The sequence below is a fragment of the Hyperolius riggenbachi genome, chromosome 1, assembly GCF_040937935.1.
Source record: "Hyperolius riggenbachi isolate aHypRig1 chromosome 1, aHypRig1.pri, whole genome shotgun sequence".
Classification (NCBI taxonomy): domain Eukaryota; kingdom Metazoa; phylum Chordata; class Amphibia; order Anura; family Hyperoliidae; genus Hyperolius; species Hyperolius riggenbachi.
This window is the reverse complement of record NC_090646.1, coordinates 624,178,375-624,191,121: the sequence shown is the minus strand read 5'-3', so window position 1 is coordinate 624,191,121 and position 12,747 is coordinate 624,178,375. Positions and strand designations below refer to the sequence as shown.

Here is a 12,747-nt window from a genome sequence, read left to right as displayed (position 1 = left end):
GCGCACCAGAAGACGTGATCGGTCAGGTACCGCTGTTTTGGGTCTCTTTACTACAAGTATAGTTTTTGTATATCCCCTACATTCCCTGACCCTGCCCCCCTCGCCTGACACCTATTGTATCCCAATTGTGGTGATGATCGGTGTTTTGCTTAAAAGTTAGTATGTAGACAGTGTATGCTGTGGCAGCCTGTTGGTAGCAACAGTAACTGTGGACGCCTTTTACTTCCGTGATGTGCAGGGGGCGGAACCATGTTGTAACGCCTCCCGTGCACTCCGGGAGTTGATAGGCGCAGATCTCTGTATAGAGTACATATGGTACTCGGGATCTGTAGTGGGTGGGCGGGTGGAACGTAGGGCGGGCTCCACCTCTAATGGGGGCCGATTTTGGGTATACTGAGTATCTTAGTCCTGATTGGTCCTAGGCTTTTGGTGACCACTTCCGGGGGACGCCGCTTCCGCCTCTTGGAGCGCAGATGGCGTACAGGAAGTGTTGGTGCGGCGTTCGCATGGTGTGCTGGCTCTTGGCGTCCTCCCACATGGTTTGATTTTTGAGTGAGTACACTATTTAAGGGGTGATTGTGGGGGGGCTCTGTTGTCCTGAGGAAGCGCTCAATAGTTGAGTGCGAAACGGCTGTTGACATCTTCACATGTTTGTCCCTCTCTAACCTGGTGGACTGATGCTGTGCTTGTGTTAGTGATTTTAACATGTTCAAATAAAAGGCATTTTTTACTGGATGTGCCCAGCCGCTCTCATCTCTTCAATCTACTGGTCTGGTGCAACTATTTTGGAGTTTGGAGCACTCCAGGGAAGCCTGATGTGGTTGGTCCTGTGCACCTTTTCTTCATAAGATTGCTCTGTGCATATGTATATCTATAATAAAACAACCTTTTAGCCTATCTCCTTGTTAGGGGGTGGGCTTATAGATAATGGCAGTTGGTGCTGTCTAGTTTTTCATGTCTGCCAGTAGTTAAGATGATGACCTGCAGGATGATTGTGGATCAAACAATGTGAACAAATAACATGGCGAATATCAATCATTTCTTGGTCTCTCTATTTTTTATCTTCACATTTTGCAAAGTATTGATTAATTTTTCCCCCTGCTCACTTAAAGAGAAACCGTGACCAAGAATTGAACTTCATCCCAATCAGTAGCTAATACCCCCTTTCCCATGATAAATCTATTCCTTTTCTCAAACGGATCATCAGGGGCCTCTGTATGGCTGATATTGTGGTGAAACCCCTCCCACAGTGTGATGTCAGGACCATGGTTCTGACATCACACTGTGGAAGCCTTGTTGCATAGTGGGAAATAACAGCTGTTTCCAACTGGTAAAAAGGCAAGCAACATCTCCTTCCACTGACAACACCTGCCAGCAGTAAAAATGTCGCCATGTGATAAATGTCAAAATGTAAATCAGGAAGTGGAAAGATTTTACAATAAACTACTGACTAAATCATTTATACATAATTATTGTAAAAATGAAGCACTTTTTATTACATTATTTTCACTGGAGTTCCTCTTTAATTGTTAATCAGAATCAGAATCATTTATTCGCCAAGTGCGACAGGTGCCCAGAATTATTTGTGGACACATGGCAGTTGACATAGTGCAAATACAATGACATAGCATAATTTTAACAACATACATAGCAGCAGCAACAACAATTTGACATTAGCAGTACAAAAGTTTCAGAACGCAACCCTCCCTATGCAGAACATGCACGGAACAGCAACATATGGTACAGTATGACCAATGAGAGTAGACATATGGGCAAGAGCTCAGCTTGAGTTGAGAAGGGCGACTGCCTTGGGGAAGAAGGTGTGACTACGTCTGGTGGTTCTGGAGGGGATGGACCTATAGCGGCGGTCTGTGAGGAGGAGGAGGTTGAAGAAGCGACTGCCAGGGTGGGAGGGGTTGTGTGTAATCCTGTTTGCCCTGGACCTCATTCTCGTTGTGTGGAGGAGGTCCAGGGGTGGTAGGGGTGATCCAACGATAGGGGTGGCAGGTGGTAGGGGGTGACCCAATAAGTCATAACAGTATAAATTAGACAGAAGGCAGACACTTCCTCCTCATATCTACATAAATAGACAGACTATGGGCTGGTGCACACCTAAAAGTGTTAGCGTAATCGCAAACCAAACGCTCAACATTTTTAGAAGTGATTTTTCTAAGTGATTCTAGGCATGTGCCTAGCGATTTTCTAGCTATACCTAGCGATTTTTGCCGTTTTGGAGTAGCAATTTTTTATTTTTTGTACAGTAAAGCTGGAAGTGTACAGCTTTTGTAAAAAAAAAACAAAAACAAAAAAACGCTTGGAAATTCGTTCTGTTCTAGCGCTTTTTAGAGCGATTTTTTCACTTCCCTATACTTAACATTGAGGCTGAATCACCCTTTTAAGAGAATCTGAAGCAAGATTAAAAATGGCCGTTTAGCTTATATTCAGAAGGGGCATGTTTTTTTTTCCCTGCTAAATCGCCGCTATCCTACGGCATAACGAGGGGTCTTTACCCCCCAAATCCCCTCCGTGTTGCCCGGGGAGCTCTTCCGTGTGAGGCAGGGCTATGAGCCGCAGCCCTGCCTCACACGCGTCTGTCAGCGGCGGATCTCCGCCTCTCCCCCGCCCCTCTAAGTCTTCCTTCGCTGAGAGGGGCGGGGGAGAGGCGGAGATCCGCCGCTAACAGACGCGTGTGAGGCAGAGCTGCAGCTCATAGCCCTGCCTCACACGGAAGCGCACAGGGGCAGCAAAATCCACGACCAAGAAAGTCATGGATTTTGCAGGGGGGATTTGGGGGGTAAAGACCCCTCGTTATGCCGCAGGATAGCAGCGTTTTAGCAGGGGCAAACATGCCCCTGCTGAATATAAGCTAAAAAGCCATTTTTAATGTGGCTTCAGATTCTCTTTAAAATGCTGCAGGACCCGCATTTGTATTTAAGAAAAAATCGCATCGCTCTGGTGTGATCCATCCCATTCAAATACATTAGCCAAGCACTGTTCAAAGCGCTAGCCTTTTGAAAAGCGCTCAGAAGCGCTCTAGGTGTGCCCCAGCCCAGAGAGAGGGATAGTAAGCACTACAGGAGAGATGACTATATAACGTAACCTTGTCGCAGAGACATTGTTCATCCTATGCTGACTACCCACTATGGATAAGATGCCATTGAGTGCGACTATCAAATTCCGCACATGATACACATGAGCCATCTGTACTTCCTGTGCCGTATCTCCTGGGATATTTATTGCTATCAGCCTCCGAACGATAATTCAGCTATGGCAGAAACCCGATCTGACAGATGTCTCCAGCATTTCCTACACTAACATATGGCCATATTAAATTAAGACAGCAAAGGATGTGCAGCTAACACATACTATGAGTCATTCTCCAACACGGATGCAGCCGGCTGGAGTTATGAATGAATTTACTGCTCGCTGTAACAAACAGGGAGGATGGAGCGACAGAAAAGGCTGCTGCCAATCGGATAAATTAAAGAGGACCTGTAGCGTAAATAATATAATGGATGCAATTGCTTATTTTTACGGTAAAATATTAATTTATAGATTTAGTCAGTGTTGGCCCATTGTAAGATCTTTCCTCTTCCCGATTGACATTGTGAAATGTATCACTGGTGGTGAGATCTTTAGCTCTGCCAGGTGATCAGTACGGAAGGTTTGTTTACTGAGAGTCCTATGCACACAGGGAGACGTTGCTTGCTTGGCAGTTGATTGTTGATTATTATTTCCCACAATACAATGAGGTTACACAGTAAACTGTCAACTCAGGATCATGGTCATGACATCACACTGTGGGAGGGGTTTCACCACAATATCAGCCATACAGACCCCCCTGATAATAGCCTCATGCTTGTTTCAGGTGTGTGCTCCAGACATTACCTTAGCCATAGAGTTCAGCAGGACTGCCAGGCATTTTAGATTGTTTAAAAGTACATAAATACGGCAGCCTCCATTTACCTTTCACTATAGTGTTCCATTATAGAATAAATTAAGTACCCATTGAATTGATATGATTCAAAAATAGTCATGCCCAGTGGCGTAGCAATAGGGGTGGCAGAGGTCAGGGCCGGCGCTACCATAGAGGCAAAGGAGGCCATTGCCCCAGGGCCTCAGAGCCTGTAGGGGGCACCAGTGGCTACAAGAGGAAAAAAACATTTTAAAAAAAAGACCTTATAGTTTTTGAGAAAATCGATTTTAAAGTTTCAAAGGAAAAAAAATATACATTTCAAAACCTGCCAGCTTTAACGGTTAATAGCAAATCCACCTTAAATGCTGGAAACCCTAAATTTGCTGGATATATTAAGGAGATCATTGGGAATAAGAGGAAAAAACAATTTTTCAAAAAGACCTTATAGTTTTCGAGAAAATTTATTTTAAAGTTTTGAAGGAAAAAAGTATACTTTTAAATGCGGTAAATGTAACTTTTAGTAGCAAACCTAACGGTAGTGTAATTTTACATGCATCAAACGAAAGCGCAATAAATTTCCTGACGGGGTTTCCAGGGGGTCTATACGCAGCCGCAGCGCTTTGGCCAGGGATCACTATACAGCCGCAATATGGCTGCATGAAGATCCCTGGCATTTTTTCCTATTTGCCCCCAAAAAATTTTGTATGTTTAGGGTGTGGGAATTTTATTTTTTTAATTATGTGGGGTCCCCCCTCCTGAAACTTTTTAACCCCTTGTCCCCCATGCAGGCTGGGATAGCCAGAATGTGGAGCTCCGACCGATTGGGGCTTCACACCCTGACTATACCAGCTGCAAAAGAGGTCCCTTAATACCAATTTTTGTTCCGGGGTATCTGTTGTGGAGCCCCCAGGTTTATTTTGCCCTGGGGCCCCATTGTTGCTTAAACCGACCCTGGCAGAGGTAGCGACCGCATCAAGGCCATTGGGCTAGAGGGGCCCACGCCACAAACACAGTATTAGCTCTTTATTGGTCCTGTGCTGACTCATGCTTGATATCAACCAGCTATATTGAATCTGAATCACATTATACAGTATAATTAACCTTACCACCAGACTGATGTAGTCTAGCAAACTTTGTACAAGAACGATTAAGATGTGGAATGCATTGCCACAGGAAGTAGTTATGGCAAATGCTATACCTGCATTTAAAGGGGGCTTAGATGCTTTCCTTGCGTTGAAAGACATCCATGGCTACAATTACTAGGTAATGCCCAGTGATGTTGATCCAGGGATTTTATCTGATTGCCATCTAGAGTCGGGAAGGAATTTTTTCACTTTTGGGGCTAATTGGACCATGCCTTGTAAGGGGTTTTTCGCCTTCCTCTGGATCAACAGGGATATGTGAGGGAGCAGGCTGGTGTTGTACTTTGTTCCCTGGTTGAACTCGATGGACATATGTTTTTTTTTTCAACCCAAGCAACTATGTAACTATGTAACGATAGGCTATAATCAGAAGAAATGAGAAAAAAAACTTGTTGAAGTCTGTCTGGGAAGGGTTACAAAGCCATTTTTAAAACTGAGCCCTCGGAATCACAGTGAGAGCTAGGACTTCAAAATGGAGGAGGAACAATCGGTTTATTATATACTAAGAGTTAGGGTGTTAAACGCAATCAGTTGATGCAATCTTAGCCAAGAGCAACGTGGTGTAAAGCTGGTCTACAGCTTGCCTTAACCATAAAACCAAAGTAAAATAACTGTACAGGAACATAAAACATGTTAGAACAGTGGTCCTAACATGTTTTATGTTCCTGCACTAAAATGTCAAGTGGTATAGTTACATCTGCACCGATGGTTTGAGCGACGTGCCGGGATCACCCCTGGAGTCACAGGGATCACATGTATCAGTTGAAAGGATCCGCACCGTCTAAAATGTAGGTATTTATTGAAGCTCTTTAAAATGACATGAAAAAAGTCAAAGTGCGCTCTGGATCACCATTGACGCACAGCGTTTCGGATATAATCCTTCCTCAGAATGGTTCCAGTATACACTGTCATAATCACACATGCTATGTTACTTAAATACACAAGTGGAGGACCTGATGGGAAACTGCAACCTGTCTCAACAATTTGCATATATACATATTCATGTCCGCAGGAGCCAATGAAAATACACCTAAATGTCAACAAAGGAGATATCACACATAGGAGAACAGCTCAACCAGCAAAACTTACATCAGGCAGATCAAACAATGGGAGGTGCTGTGCGTCAATGGTGATCCAGAGCGCACTTTGACTTTTTTCATGTCATTTTAAAGAGCTTCAATAAATACCTACATTTTAGACGGTGCGGATCCTTTCAACTGATACCTGCACTAAAATGTAACAGCGCTACAAAAATAGTACGTCAAACCTCCATCTCTGGAACAAGTAGGAACCTTCCTGGAATGTCAGTCATGCCAAAACCATCCCAGAACACCCATACTGTTCCAAAAAAGCAACAAAATATACCAGAAGAATATCCATATTCCTCCAAAACACAAGTCATCCCATGAGAACACCCATGATCTTCTAGAAAGCCAAAAATATCCCTGAAGAACGTCCATACTAATCTAGAATGCCACCAACCATCCCAGAAGAACATCCATAGAACTATTCATTGTTTATAATTCAACAATAATATCAAATAACAATGATAACTTGAAAAGCTCTATGTCTACAGTGGTACCCTTTTCTGAGAATTGTTTATTTTGAGAAAGTTCACATTAACTGCTGAGGCTAGGTTCACAGTGGGACGTTACAGGCGCACGTTAGTGCAGCCTGTAACGCAGCCCCACCGCACAGTAATGAAAAATCAATGGGCTGTTCACAGTGCCCACGTTGCGTTACATTGTAACGCTCCACGTCAACAGAAAGTACTGCATGCAGTGCGTTATAGGCGGCTAAGCCGCGTTAGACTGTTTGCACATGCTCAGTCATGTTGGGGAGGAGGGTAGAGCGGCCGGGCACATGGCTAATTAATATTCACTGCACGGTGTGACGTGCAGTGTTTACTTCCTGGAGCGCCGCTCTGTGCGGCGATTGGCCGGCGGGACCACGTGATGCCGCATGCGCACAAGAGTACGCATCACGGCATCACGGACGCCAGAGTGAGCTGCACAACGCGGCTCACTCCGACGTCCACATCAGAGAGCACCAGGCGTTGCGTTAGGGGCACGTTATGTGCCCTATAACGCCCCCTAAATGCAACGTCCCACTGTGAACCTAGCCTGAATCATTATACAGCTTCTGAGCACTGACATGTAATGATCAGGCCTGGATTTACATCACAGGAGCCTATAGGCACAGATGTCCTGGCACCCTAACTTCCCCCTCCATGAGCCTGTAAACCCCGCCGCACCACAAGTGTGCTGGCTGGCCCAGCTGTCACTTCTCCCTTACTTCCCTTGCCCCCCAAGGGGGCCAGATGAGAGGGAATATCCTGCACGCTGGTGCCCCCTGCTGGTCATATAGCCATTGTCTATATGCAACTGAAGCCCTCTCCACTGATTGGCTGACCTGCTCAGCTTCTGCTTGATTAATCACTGCAGACTAGGTGTAACGTGTGTGTGCACTTCTTCTTGGCTTATAAGCAGCCTGCAGGCTTTATAAAGCAGCAAAGGACTGTTTGGGAGTGAGTATTTCCCTTTGTGTGTGGTTACTTCCCTTGCCCATCATAGGTAGCTACAGGTGACCCTTAGCATTAGGTAGGTAGCCAGAGGTAGGGAGATCTGGCCAGTGAAATGCAGAGAGCTGGGTGAGTAACCTCTCATTTACACTCTGCTCAGTACTGTGTTTAGGGAAAGAAGGAGGGAGGCACTAGGGGAGAGGATTCAGCCGCCTTTCCAACATCACATGCCTACAGTGCCTTATGGTAAATCCGGCCCAGGTAATGATCCATTCATTTGGGCACCAGGCTTAGGAGCATAGTGTGCTTATTGTTCAGAAATTGAATAATAACACTTTATTACCTTCATCACCATGCCCAGCATCACCCTTATCTCCTACAGCATGCCTAACATTAACCTTCCCACTACTCACCTTATTTCCTTCTAAATCCTGACCTTCTATGGTATGCTTCGTAGTGCTGGTGTTCCAATTCGGGTTATTGAATTTCTGAAACCCGAATCCACCCCGTCACCATACTTCAGTGCCCAGAAATGTGGACAGGGTCAGAGGGAGTTCATTTATTTGCCCTTCAAATGATGTTAGGCGCAATGTGAAGCACTAATAAGCAAACTCCCCCGGGCCCTGTCCACATTTCTTGGTGCTGAGGTGTGGCCATGGGGAAGTATAGGTTTCCAAATTTCAATAAATCGAATTCAAGCAACAACACTAATGCCTAGCCCTACCTCTGTGCAACAACATTTTTAATCCCTCACTTGTGATCCTGACATAGTGTGTGCAACACTAATTCTTCCCTAAACCTATGCCAAACCTTAATTTATTCTACATCCTGATCTCCTATGTTATGCTTAACACTAAAGCCTGGTACAAACATTCAATTTTGATTGGCAAATCACTGGCTAATTTTACTACCTCCATGTAGTATGACGGCCAACATATTCTGAAAACTAAGAAAAGATGGTGTCGGTAAAATCTCACACTACATGGAAGCAGTGGTAAAATTGGCCAATCATTTACCAATCAAAGTTGGAGGTGTGTACCAGGGTTTACTCTTTCCCCAACCTACGACCAACAATAATATTACTTCCTTCTAAATGTTGACCTCTCATGGTAAACCTAACACCAACTTTTCTCCAAGCTATGCCCAACAACAATCAATTACTCCTAAATCCTGACCACCTCCATGAGCCTAACGTTACCATCACCCAAACCTGATTCCTAACTATATCCTCAGTCTGACAGGAAGCCTCACCCTTCTCCTGAGCCTAAACACAACCTTACCACTAACCATTAACCCCTCAGTTAGTAACACAGGCCAAACTTGAAACTGGTGCCTCATGCTAACCTTAATCCTAAACTATGCCCTGACACTAACCCTCACTAACCTGCAGAACCCAAAGTAACAATACTCAAGTTTGAAGTTCTGGAAGTTGAGCACCAATGTGAATTACATCCAGATCTTCTGAGCTAGGACTATGCTAGAAAATTGTGTGGCCTCAGAGTTGTTCACCTCAGCATTGGTAGATCTCAGTTAGAGCAATCAGTGCAGCATTCATTCTACAGAAGCAGTGAAGGGTCTGGACCTAGAGGTCCTGCTTTTGACATTCATTCATTATGCTAGCCTTCATGCTGAGCAACATTTAGGGGTGCCCTTTATAAATACCGTCAGTGGACAACCCAATATCTTGTTAGATGCCCTTATTCTTAACAAGCAAGACCCCTTACCATATAGTCTCTGTAGAAAGTCAGTCAATCACAATGAATGTTTGACAAACTGGCAACAAGCCTCCCCGTTTGCACAGCCCTCAGTCATCACCTACTTTACTGTGAAAGATCGATACCCTGCCATTGATTAATCAATAAACCTTTCACTGCAGCTCCCGACAGTCCCCGTAAAGACATCACTTAACCTAATCTGGCTAAAAATCTTCAGGCTCCTTCAATTACGAAGAGCAAAGATGCAGCAACTCAGGAGGAACAAATTAGATTGCACCTCTCATTAGTTTAAGGATCGAGAACAATAAAAAGACCATCGATAACTGCTGTAGGTTACCTCACTTTGCTCACCGCTCTTCGCCTTCATAAGAACCCATAAGTAGTAATAGTTTAACCTGCTTCAAGCTTAATTAACGAAGCAAGGTGCAACATGCAAATTGCAGTAAACCGACCAACCAACCATCCATCATTGGTCATAATGCTTGCAGATGTGAATTGGAGTCTAGCTCAGTTGTATTTTCTTGTGCAGGATAGAAACAATTCCCAGACTTCAAGATGAGTAAATCAGAACTGGAGGCAGTTTGCAAAATTGATAAAAAGGAGACCTTAATTACGCATGACAATTAATTCCAGAGCTTCTAGGTTCTGCACTCTCCAGTGATCTAATGATAACGCATTTATGTAGTCCATGATTACCTGATGCTGTTGTCACCTCTCAGGCTTGCCTTGCTCCGCTGTGACGCTGCTTGCTGGCCTGGAACAGGCACCGCTCTACGATCATTACAGGCGCAGCATTGCCTTCATGTGTGATGTTATTGTTGCTGATGCTGATGCTTCTAATTCTCTGCATCAAGGCAGCTGTTTTCCCATTTGCAAAGCCATCCATTCTGGAAAAAAAAGGGGGAGGCGCTCTGTGAATGGGACTGGAGCCGTTAGCCAGGAGGAGGGTGGCCGACCGCAGACCCTCATCCCCCCTGAGGCCGTGTTGGTGGGAGGTGGAAGAGCTGAGAGTGTGGCTTGGTTACTATGGCAACCAGAGGGAATTAGAAGATGTAATGCTTGCTATTTCAGGTGAAAAGTAATACAGCCCTTAAGTTCTGCTGATGTTTGATCTCCTGAAATCCTATTAAATGTATATATATCTTCAGTGAGGTTTTATGTTATGTAACCAGCTAAAGGAATAGTACAGAAAGTACAGATTATGTCTTTGATTTCTACGTATGGTGTGGGAGTGTGTGTGTGTGTGTTAAAGAGGAACTCCAGTGCAAATAATGAAATAAAAAAAAGTTCTTCCATTTTTACAATAATTATGTATAAATGATTTAGTCAGTGTTTGCCCAATGTAAAATCTTTCCTCTCCCTGATTTACATTCTGACATTTATCACATGGTGACATTTTTTTACTGCTAGCAGGTGATGTCACTGGAAGTAGCTGCTGCTTACTTTTTTGGCAGTTGGAAAAAGCTGTAAACAGCTATTTCCCACACTGCAACAAGGTTCACAGACAGGAAACAGCCAGGACTATGGTCCACAGACTGTGTACCAGACTTTATTGGGCTAGATAGACAGAGAGTAGTAGAGGACAGAAGTAGTAGTTTTCCACTACAAGCCACTAAGAGAAAACGCAATTTTTTTCTTGCTGTGCCATTTCGTGCATTTATATAGTGCGTTTTCAGATTCCATGGTCACTTCGATAAATGGAAGCGCAAAGGCAAATTGCACCTCAATGCAGCAAGCTGCCTTTTTTAAAAACGCACAGAAACTAAAACGCAGTAGTGGAACTGGAGCACAGCGAGTTAACTTAGTTTACCAGTGTCTGTGCGACTTGCAAAACGCATGCAATCCAGAAAACAGATCATAATTTTATAGTCAGGAAAAGTGCTTGCATTTTTTTACGCACTTTCATGTACATTTCTTGTGCATTTGTGAGGACAAGGGCGTAGCAATAGCCCCTGCAGGGCATTCAGCTGCATGGGGACCCAGAAGCTGCAGGGGGCCCCGCAGGGGCAGAATTCTCTTTTCCCTCTCCTGAGAGACTGACAGCTAAGGGCACAGAGATAAAAAAAACTTTCTGCTCTCTGCACAATTATTCTAATGACTGCATCTGCTCAGCCACTGATAAGGAATCATACAACGTTTTGCAGAAAAGATTTGTAGACAGTCCATATTCAGTGTGCAGCAGTCTCTTCTGTACAGGTAAGTCCACCACTGCCTCCTCATGTTTTAAACTTTTTAGATTCTTTTATCCTTTTGGTGCCTCTGTATCCATACTACCAGTGGCAGTGCCAGGGTCGTAACTTTGGGGTGCTGAAGCACCCCCTAAAACTCTCCAAGCACCTCCCATCATGAACTGACTTTCGACGTCTAATAGATGCTGTGTCAGTTCACCAGCAGCAGCAGCCCGCAGCTCCGGCAGCAGCAGAGCAGGGCTACGGTAAAATGGCGTCCGAAGCCCTGCTCTGGAGACTTCGGAGTCTGCAGTGCAGGGCTTCAGGCGCCATTTTCCTGTAGCCCTGCTCTCAGTGCGGGAGTTACAGTTGCTGCCTGGCAGAGGATTGTGAGAGCTGCGCGCTGGACGGAGGCCGGGACAGGAGGTCTGCTGCAGGTGAGTACATTTTTTTTTTATATTAGCAGGTGTATTTTCTGGGAAAGTCTGCCACATGATTGAAGTGTTTTCTGGTCAGGTCTGCCACATGATTGAACGTGTTTTCTGGTCAGGTCTGCCACACGATTGAATGTGTTTTCTGGTCAGGTCTGCCACACGATTTGTAGCAAGAGGAAAAGTTAGTCTGGCACTGTAGCTTTTAATGTGGATCAGCAAACATTTGTACATGAAAACAGTGTTGTGGCATGAGTAGCAAACTAATACACTGTGTCACAAAATACTCATCGTGCTGCTGCTGAGGTGAGGGATGGACGTCCGTGGGCGCCAGTGGGTGCACGGCCTTACGACCGTTTCGCTGTGGAATAAGCCTTGCTTCTTCTGAGGCCTGTGTGCACAAAGTGTAGAGCGGAAGACGCTAATGAAATAGCTGTCTTCCGTATAGTGTCCCCGCCTACCATACCCACGATCCCCATGCGCTAACCAATCAGAGCATCTGCTGTCCGGGAGTAAGCGTGATGACGCTGTATGCAGTCCGCTACGGCGGCGGGCGTGCGTTTGTTGCCATGGTGATTACTCCGCCTCCAAGCCCGCGTCACAGGCCAAGGAAGAAATCCTGGACCAGGACGCGGCCAAGGGGCGTGTAGCACAGGGAACTCCCAGATTACATATATTGTTACCAGGAAGATTACCTGGAACTAGCTTATTAGCTAAAGGAATAAAGTGTAAATGCAGGCTCTCCATGCGTTTGAGAAAGCAGTGCGGGAGTTACAGTTGCTGCCTGGCAGAGGATTGTGAGAGCTGCGCGCTGGACGGAGGCCGGGACAGGAGGTCTGCTGCAGGTGAGTACA

General features: G+C 45.1%; 1 protein-coding gene across 1 annotated transcript in view; it reads right to left on the bottom strand.

Annotated features, from left to right (window-relative positions):
• NIM1K (NIM1 serine/threonine protein kinase) overlaps positions 1-10,153 on the bottom strand; it is a 114,088-nt gene extending 103,935 nt beyond the window's left edge. Inside the window, exon 1 of the mRNA XM_068251154.1 lies at positions 9,991-10,153. The gene's annotated coding sequence lies outside the window, so the exon portion shown is untranslated. The remainder of the gene's footprint in view (positions 1-9,990) is intronic.
• Positions 10,154-12,747: the final 2,594 nt, after the last annotated feature.